This window comes from Hippocampus guttulatus, unplaced genomic scaffold (assembly GCF_054856545.1).
Source record: "Hippocampus guttulatus isolate MCC_2025c unplaced genomic scaffold, RoL_Hgut_1.0 HiC_scaffold_40, whole genome shotgun sequence".
NCBI lineage: Eukaryota > Metazoa > Chordata > Actinopteri > Syngnathiformes > Syngnathidae > Hippocampus > Hippocampus guttulatus.
The window spans coordinates 120,001-130,000 of NW_028233899.1; positions in this window are offsets into that span (position 1 = coordinate 120,001).

Sequence of the window (10,000 nt, forward strand, 5' to 3'; positions counted from 1 at the left end):
CCCGGGCGCCTCTCGGGCGGCCTTCCCAACTGCCGTCGACCGCCTGGAGGGGGAAATAGAAAATATTCGATAGTGCGGAGCTCCGCCGTCAGAGGCCGTTCCAGTGCTTTTGGGTGGCTGGAAACACCCTCACGATGGTCTGATTATACTCTTAGGGGCCTCCCCTGTGTCGCCCTGGAGGTCACCCATTCAAAACATGCTCACCTATATACGTTTCGGAAAGTATTTTGGTGAACGCTCACTTTCTAAGCCTTTTAGCCTTCTTGACCCCCTAACTCCCCATATCTGGTTTACCTACTACAGCGCCCCTAACGACCAAAATCGGTACTGCATACCCCTGGTACCCCCGCCATTGAAAATGAATGGGGGAATTTTTTTAATTTCTCAATCCGGCCAGGAGGCCTCTTTTTCGGCCACGCTCGGCCGGCGAGCCGGTCCGCTCTTTACCCCTGGTACCCCCAGCCCTACCCCTGGTACCTCCCCCATTGAAAATGAATGGCGACCCCTGGTACCCCCAGCAACACCCCTGGTACCCTCAGCCTTACCCCTGGTACCCTCAGCTCAACCCCTGGTACCCCCAGCCTAACCCCTGGTACCCTCAGCGGCACCCCTGGTACCCTCAGCAACACCCCTGGTACCCCCAGCCAGCTTCGCCCCTGGTACCCTCAGCCTTACCCCTGGTACCCTCAGCCCAACCCCTGGTACCCTCAGCCCAACCCCTGGTACCCCCAGCCAGCTTCGCCCCTGGTACCCTCAGCCTTACCCCTGGTACCCCCAGCCTTACCCCTGGTACCTCCAGCCTAACCCCTGGTACCTCCAGCCTTACCCCTGGTACCTCCAGCCTTACCCCTGGTACCTCCAGCCTTACCCCTGGTACCTCCAGCCGTACCCCTGGTACCCTCAGCCTTACCCCTGGTACCCTCAGCCTTACCCCTGGTACCCTCAGCCTTACCCCTGGTACCCTCAGCCGCACCCCTGGTACCCTCAGCGGCACCCCTGGTACCCTCAGCCTTACCCCTGGTACCCTCAGCCGCACCCCTGGTACCCTCAGCGGCACCCCTGGTACCCTCAGCGGCACCCCTGGTACCCTCAGCCGTACCCCTGGTACCCTCAGCCGAACCCCTGGTACCCTCAGCGGCACCCCTGGTACCCTCAGCGGCACCCCTGGTACCCTCAGCGGCACCCCTGGTACCCTCAGCGGCACCCCTGGTACCCTCAGCCGTACCCCTGGTACCCTCAGCGGCACCCCTGGTACCCTCAGCGGCACCCCTGGTACCCTCAGCTGCACCCCTGGTACCCTCAGCGGCACCCCTGGTACCCTCAGCGGCACCCCTGGTACCTCCGCCATTGAAAATGAATGGGCGGCCTTCCCACCTGCCGTCAGCCGCCCGGAGGGGGAAATAGAAAATATTCGAAAGTGCGGAGCTCCGCCGTCAGAGGCCGGCTTTTCGCCCGGGGTATCCGCCCCGGGGCGCCTCTCGGGCGACCTTCCCAACTGCCGTCGGCCGCCCGGAGGGGGAAATAGAAAATATTCGAAAGTGCGGAGCTCCGCCGTCAGAGGCCGGCTTTTCGCCCGAGGTATCCGCCCCGGGGCGCCTCTCGGGCGGCCTTCCCAACTGCCGTCGGCCGCCCGGAGGGGGAAATAGAAAATATTCGAAAGTGCGGAGCTCCGCCGTCAGAGGCCGGGTTTTCGCCCGAGGTATCCGCCCCGGGCGCCTCTCGGGCGGCCTTCCCAACTGCCGTCGGCCGCCCGGAGGGGGAAATAGAAAATATTCGAAAGTGCGGAGCTCCGCCGTCAGAGGCCGGCTTTTCGCCCGAGGTATCCGCCCCGGGCGCCTCTCGGGCGGCCTTCCCAACTGCCGTCGGCCGCCCGGAGGGGGAAATAGAAAATATTCGAAAGTGCGGAGCTCCGCCGTCAGAGGCCGGCTTTTCGCCCGAGGTATCCGCCCCGGGCGCCTCTCGGGCGGCCTTCCCAACTGCCGTCGGCCGCCCGGAGGGGGAAATAGAAAATATTCGAAAGTGCGGAGCTCCGCCGTCAGAGGCCGGCTTTTCGCCCGAGGTATCCGCCCCGGGCGCCTCTCGGGCGGCCTTCCCAACTGCCGTCGGCCGCCCGGAGGGGGAAATAGAAAATATTCGAAAGTGCGGAGCTCCGCCGTCAGAGGCCGGCTTTTCGCCCGAGGTATCCGCCCCGGGCGCCTCTCGGGCGGCCTTCCCAACTGCCGTCGACCGCCCGGAGGGGGAGATAGAAAATATTCGAAAGTGCGGAGCTCCGCCGTCAGAGGCCGGCTTTTCGCCCGAGGTATCCGCCCCGGGCGCCTCTCGGGCGGCCTTCCCAACTGCCGTCGACCGCCCGGAGGGGGAAATAGAAAATATTCGAAAGTGCGGAGCTCCGCCGTCAGAGGCCGGCTTTTCGCCCGAGGTATCCGCCCCGGGCGCCTCTCGGGCGGCCTTCCCAACTGCCGTCGACCGCCCGGAGGGGGAGATAGAAAATATTCGAAAGTGCGGAGCTCCGCCGTCAGAGGCCGGCTTTTCGCCCGAGGTATCCGCCCCGGGCGCCTCTCGGGCGGCCTTCCCAACTGCCGTCGACCGCCCGGAGGGGGAAATAGAAAATATTCGAAAGTGCGGAGCTCCGCCGTCAGAGGCCGGCTTTTCGCCCGAGGTATCCGCCCCGGGCGCCTCTCGGGCGGCCTTCCCAACTGCCGTCGACCGCCCGGAGGGGGAGATAGAAAATATTCGAAAGTGCGGAGCTCCGCCGTCAGAGGCCGGCTCCACGCTTCATTCATCCGACCGAGACGCCTCTCCGCCGGCCACACTCGGCTGCGGGGCCGGCCCGCTCTCCGCCATTGAAAATGAATGGGGGGCATTTTCTCATGCTTTCAATCCGCCTAAGAGGCATCTTTCCCGGCCAACTTTGTGCCCCTGGTACCTCCAGCATCGAGAAAGCATGGTGACTCGTCCGACACATGCCCCCCTATATACGTTTCGGAAAGTATTTTGGTGAACGGTCACTTTCTAAGCCTTTTAGCCTTCTTGACCCCCTAACTCCGCATATCTGGTTTACCTACTACAGCGCCCCTAACGACCAAAATCGGTACTGCTACCCCTGGTACCCCCGCCATTGAAAATGAATGGGGGAATTTTTTTAATCCCCCAGGCCGGCCAGGAGGCCCCTTTCCCGGCCAAACTCGCACGCTGGGCCGGCCCGCTCTTTACCCCTGGTACCCCCGCCATTGAAAATGAATGGGGGAATTTTTTTCAATCTCCCAGGCCGGCCAGGAGGGCTCTTTCCCGGCCACACTCGCACGCCGGGCCGGCCCGCTCTTTACCCCTGGTACCCCCAGCTCTACCCCTGGTACCCCCGCCATTGAAAATGAATGGGGGAATTTTTTCAATCTCCCAATCCGACCAAGAGGCCTCTTTTCCGGCCAAACTCGCACGCCGGGCCGGCCCGCTCTTTACCCCTGGTACCCCCAGCTCTACCCCTGGTACCCCCGCCATTGAAAATGAATGGGGGAATTTTTTCAATCTCCCAATCCGACCAAGAGGCCTCTTTTCCGGCCAAACTCGCACGCCGGGCCGGCCCGCTCTTTACCCCTGGTACCCCCAGCTCTACCCCTGGTACCCCCGCCATTGAAAATGAATGGGGGAATTTTTTCAATCTCCCACGCCGGCCAAGAGGCCTTTTTCCCGGGCACGCACGCTCGCCGGGCCGGCCCGCTATTATTAAACTCTCACCCCTGCAAGGAGGCCTTTTTCCCGGGCACGCACGCTCGCGGGGCCGGCCCGCTATTATTAAACTCTCACGCCGGCCAAGAGGCCTTTTTCCCGGGCACGCACGCTCGCCGGGCCGGCCCGCTATTATTAAACTCTCACGCCTGCAAGGAGGCCTTTTTCCCGGGCACGCACGCTCGCCGGGCCGGCCCGCTATTATTGAACTCTCACGCCTGCAAGGAGGCCTTTTTCCCGGGCACGCACGCTCGCGGAGCCGGCCCGCTATTATTAAACTCTCACGCCTGCAAGGAGGCCTTTTTCCCGGGCACGCACGCTCGCCGGGCCGGCCCGCTATTATTAAACTCTCACGCCTGCAAGGAGGCCTTTTTCCCGGGCACGCACGCTCGCCGGGCCGGCCCGCTATTATTAAACTCTCACGCCTGCAAGGAGGCCTTTTTCCCGGGCACGCACGCTCGCCGGGCCGGCCCGCTATTATTAAACTCTCACGCCGGCCAAGAGGCCTTTTTCCCGGGCACGCACGCTCGATGAGCCGGCCCGCTATTATTAAACTCTCACGCCGGCCAAGAGGCCCTTTTCCCGGGCACGCACGCTCGCCGAGCCGGCCCGCTATTATTAAACTCTCACGCCGGCCAAGAGGCCTTTTTCCCGGCCACGCACGCTCGCGGAGCCGGCCCGCTATTATTAAACTCTCACGCCTGCAAGGAGGCCTTTTTCCCGGGCACGCACGCTCGCCGGGCCGGCCCGCTATTATTAAACTCTCACGCCGGCCAAGAGGCCCTTTTCCCGGGCACGCACGCTCGATGAGCCGGCCCGCTATTATTAAACTCTCACGCCGGCCAAGAGGCCCTTTTCCCGGGCACGCACGCTCGCCGAGCCGGCCCGCTATTATTAAACTCTCAGGCCCGCTATTATTAAACTCTCACGCCGGCCAAGAGGCCCTTTTCCCGGGCACGCACGCTCGCTGAGCCGGCCCGCTATTATTAAACTCTCACGCCGGCCAAGAGGCCCTTTTCCCGGGCACGCACGCTCGATGAGCCGGCCCGCTATTATTAAACTCTCACGCCGGCCAAGAGGCCCTTTTCCCGGGCACGCACGCTCGCCGAGCCGGCCCGCTATTATTAAACTCTCACGCCGGCCAAGAGGCCTTTTTCCCGGGCACGCACGCTCGCCGAGCCGGCCCGCTATTATTAAACTCTCACGCCGGCCAGGAGGCATTTTTCCCGGGCACGCACGCTCGCCGTGCAGGCCCGCCATTTGCCTACCACACCGCCGTCTGGCGGACACCAAGCGGTACCGCCGACCCCTCCCGTTGAAAATGAATGGGGGATTTTTTTTCAATCCCCCAAGCCGGCCAAGAGGCCTTTTTCCCGGGCACGCACGCTCGATGAGCCGGCCCGCTATTATTAAACTCTTACGCCTGCAAGGAGGCCTTTTTCCCGGGCACGCACGCTCGCCGAGCCGGCCCGCTATTATTAAACTCTCACGCCTGCAAGGAGGCCTTTTTCCCGGGCACGCACGCTCGATGAGCCGGCCCGCTATTATTAAACTCTCACGCCGGCCAGGAGGCATTTTTCCCGGGCACGCACGCTCGCCGTGCAGGCCCGCCATTTGCCTACCACACCGCCGTCTGGCGGACACCACGCGGTACCGCCGACCCCTCCCGTTGAAAATGAATGGGGGATTTTTTTTTACAATCCCCCAAGCCGGCCAAGAGGCCTTTTTCCCGGGCACGCACGCTCGATGAGCCGGCCCGCTATTATTAAACTCTCACGCCGGCCAAGAGGCCCTTTTCCCGGGCACGCACGCTCGATGAGCCGGCCCGCTATTATTAAACACTCACGCCTGCAAGGAGGCCTTTTTCCCGGGCACGCACGCTCGCCGGGCCGGCCCGCTATTATTAAACTCTCACGCCGGCCAAGAGGCCTTTTTCCCGGGCACGCACGCTCTCCGGGCCGGCCCGCTATTATTAAACTCTTACGCCTGCAAGGAGGCCTTTTTCCCGGGCACGCACGCTCGCCGAGCCGGCCCGCTATTATTAAACTCTCACGCCTGCAAGGAGGCCTTTTTCCCGGGCACGCACGCTCGCAGAGCCGGCCCGCTATTATTAAACTCTCACGCCGGCCAGGAGGCCTTTTTCCCGGGCACGCACGCTCGCCGTGCAGGCCCGCCATTTGCCTACCACACCGCCGTCTGGCGGACACCAAGCGGTACCGCCGACCCCTCCCGTTGAAAATGAATGGGGGATTTTTTTTTCAATCCCCCAAGCCGGCCAAGAGGCCTTTTTCCCGGGCACGCACGCTCGATGAGCCGGCCCGCTATTATTAAACTCTCACGCCGGCCAAGAGGCCCTTTTCCCGGGCACGCACGCTCGATGAGCCGGCCCGCTATTATTAAACGCTCACGCCTGCAAGGAGGCCTTTTTCCCGGGCACGCACGCTCGCCGGGCCGGCCCGCTATTATTAAACTCTCACGCCGGCCAAGAGGCCTTTTTCCCGGGCACGCACGCTCTCCGGGCCGGCCCGCTATTATTAAACTCTCACGCCTGCAAGGAGGCCTTTTTCCCGGGCACGCACGCTCGCCGTGCAGGCCCGCCATTTGCCTACCACACCGCCGTCTGGCGGACACCAAGCGGTACCGCCGACCCCTCCCGTTGAAAATGAATGGGGGATTTTTTTTCAATCCCCCAAGCCGGCCAAGAGGCCTTTTTCCCGGGCACGCACGCTCGCCGGGCCGGCCCGCTATTATTAAACGCTCAGGCCGGCCAAGAGGCCCTTTTCCCGGGCACGCACGCTCGCAGAGCCGGTCCGCTATTATTAAACGCTCACGCCTGCAAGGAGGCCTTTTTCCCGGGCACGCACGCTCGCCGGGCCGGCCCGCTATTATTAAACTCTCACCCCTGCAAGGAGGCCTTTTTCCCGGGCACGCACGCTCGCGGGGCCGGCCCGCTATTATTAAACTCTCACGCCGGCCAAGAGGCCCTTTTCCCGGGCACGCACGCTCGCCGAGCCGGCCCGCTATTATTAAACTCTCACGCCTGCAAGGAGGCCCTTTTCCCGGGCACGCACGCTCGATGAGCCGGCCCGCTATTATTAAACTCTCACGCCTGCAAGGAGGCCTTTTTCCCGGGCACGCACGCTCGCGGGGCCGGCCCGCTATTATTAAACGCTCAGGCCGGCCAAGAGGCCCTTTTCCCGGGCACGCACGCTCGATGAGCCGGCCCGCTATTATTAAACGCTCAGGCCGGCCAAGAGGCCCTTTTCCCGGGCACGCACGCTCGCAGAGCCGGCCCGCTATTATTAAACTCTCACGCCTGCAAGGAGGCCCTTTTCCCGGGCACGCACGCTCGATGAGCCGGCCCGCTATTATTAAACTCTCACGCCTGCAAGGAGGCCTTTTTCCCGGGCACGCACGCTCGCGGGGCCGGCCCGCTATTATTAAACGCTCAGGCCGGCCAAGAGGCCCTTTTCCCGGGCACGCACGCTCGATGAGCCGGCCCGCTATTATTAAACGCTCAGGCCGGCCAAGAGGCCCTTTTCCCGGGCACGCACGCTCGCAGAGCCGGCCCGCTATTATTAAACTCTCACGCCTGCAAGGAGGCCCTTTTCCCGGGCACGCACGCTCGATGAGCCGGCCCGCTATTATTAAACTCTCACGCCTGCAAGGAGGCCTTTTTCCCGGGCACGCACGCTCGCCGGGCCGGCCCGCTATTATTAAACTCTCACGCCGGCCAAGAGGCCTTTTTCCCGTGCACGCACGCTCGCCGAGCCGGCCCGCTATTATTAAACTCTCACGCCTGCAAGGAGGCCTTTTTCCCGGGCACGCACGCTCGCCGGGCCGGCCCGCTATTATTAAACTCTCACGCCTGCAAGGAGGCCTTTTTCCCGGGCACGCACGCTCGCCGGGCCGGCCCGCTATTATTAAACTCTCACGCCGGCCAAGAGGCCTTTTTCCCGGGCACGCACGCTCGCCGGGCCGGCCCGCTATTATTAAACTCTCACGCCGGCCAAGAGGCCCTTTTCCCGGGCACGCACGCTCGATGAGCCGGCCCGCTATTATTAAACTCTCACGCCGGCCAAGAGGCCTTTTTCCCGGGCACGCACGCTCGCCGAGCCGGCCCGCCTTTTGCCTACCACACCGCCGTCTGGCGGACACCGACCCCTGGTACATCTGCCATTGAAAATGAATGGGGGAATTTTTTCAAACTCCCAATCCGAGCAAGAGGCCCCTTTTCCGGCCACACTCGCCCGCCGGGCCGGCCCGCTCTTTACCCCTGGTACCCCCAGCAACACCCCTGGTACCCCCAGCCTTGCCCCTGGTACCTCCCCCATTGAAAATGAATGGTGACCCCTGGTACCCCCAGCAACACCCCTGGTACCCTCAACCTTACCCCTGGTACCCTCAGCTGCACCCCTGGTACCCTCAGCCTTACCCCTGGTACCCCCAGCCAGCTTCGCCCCTGGTACCCCCAGCCTTGCCCCTGGTACCTCCGCCATTGAAAATGAATGGGGGAATTTTTTCAAACTCCCAATACGACCAAGAGGCCCCTTTTCCGGCCAAACTCGCACGCCGGGCCGGCCCGCTCTTTACCCCTGGTACCCCCAGCTCTACCCCTGGTACCCCCGCCATTGAAAATGAATGGGGGAATTTTTTCAAACTCCCAATCCGACCAAGAGGCCCCTTTTCCGGCCACACTCGCCCGCCGGGCCGGCCCGCTCTTTACCCCTGGTACCCCCAGCCTTGCCCCTGGTACCTCCGCCATTGGAAATGAATGGGGGATTTTTTTCAAACTCCCAATCCGACCGAGAGGCCTCTTTCCCGGCCACACTCGCCCGCCGGGCCGGCCCGCTCTTTACCCCTGGTACCCTCAGCGGCACCCCTGGTACCTCCAGCCCTACCCCTGGTACCCTCAGCGGCACCCCTGGTACCCCCAGCGGCACCCCTGGTACCCTCAGCCTTACCCCTGGTACCCCCAGCGGCACCCCTGGTACCCTCAGCCTTACCCCTGGTACCCCCAGCGGCACCCCTGGTACCTCCAGCCCTACCCCTGGTACCCTCAGCGGCACCCCTGGTACCCTCAGCGGCACCCCTGGTACCCCCAGCGGCACCCCTGGTACCCTCAGCGGCACCCCTGGTACCCTCAGCCTTACCCCTGGTACCCCCAGCGGCACCCCTGGTACCCTCAGCCTTACCCCTGGTACCCCCAGCCAGCTTCGCCCCTGGTACCCCCAGCCTTGCCCCTGGTACCTCCGCCATTGAAAATGAATGGGGGAATTTTTTCAAACTCCCAATCCGACCGAGTGGCCTCTTTCCCGGCCGCACTCGGCCTCCTCGCCGGCCCCTTCCGGCTTGCAAACTCCAAGTTTTCAATCCGACCGAGTGGCCTCTTTCCCGGCCGCACTCGGCCTCCTCGCCGGCCCCTTCCGGCGCTGCAAACTCCAAGTTTTCAATCCGACCGAGAGGCCTCCCTCCCGGCCGCACTCGGCCTCCTCGCCGGCCCCTTCCGGCGCTGCAAACTCCAAGTTTTCAATCCGACCGAGAGGCCTCTTTCCCGGCCGCACTCGGCCTCCTCGCCGGCCCTCTCCTTCCGGGCGGGCCGACCCCTGGTACCTCCGCCGCGGAGGAAAAAATATGGGGAATTTTCTCATTCTCCCAATCCGGCCGAGGGGCCCCTCCGCCGGCCACGCTTCGCCTCGTCGCCGGCCCCCTCCTATGGTGCTCAAGATGACCTCCGCGGGCCGCGCCCCACGCTCCATTCATCCGACCAAGACGCCTCTCCGCCGGCCACGCTTCGCCACGTCGCCGGCCCTCTCCTCCGGTGCTCAAGATGACCTCCGCGGGCCGCGCCGCGCACTCTTCAATCCGACCGAGAGGCCTCCCTCCCGGCCGCACTCGGCCTCCTCGCCGGCCCCTTCCGGCGCTGCAAACTCCAAGTTTTCAATCCGACCGAGAGGCCTCCCTCCCGGCCGCACTCGGCCTCCTCGCCGGCCCTCTCCTTCCGGGCGGGCCGACCCCTGGTACCTCCGCCGCGGAGGAAAAATATGGGGAATTTTCTCATTCTCCCAATCCGGCCGAGGGGCCCCTCCGCCGGCCACGCTTCGCCTCGTCGCCGGCCCCCTCCTATGGTGCTCAAGATGACCTCCGCGGGCCGCGCCCCACGCTCCATTCATCCGACCAAGACGCCTCTCCGCCGGCCACGCTTCGCCACGTCGCCGGCCCTCTCCTCCGGTGCTCAAGATGACCTCCGCGGGCCGCGCCGCGCACTCTTCAA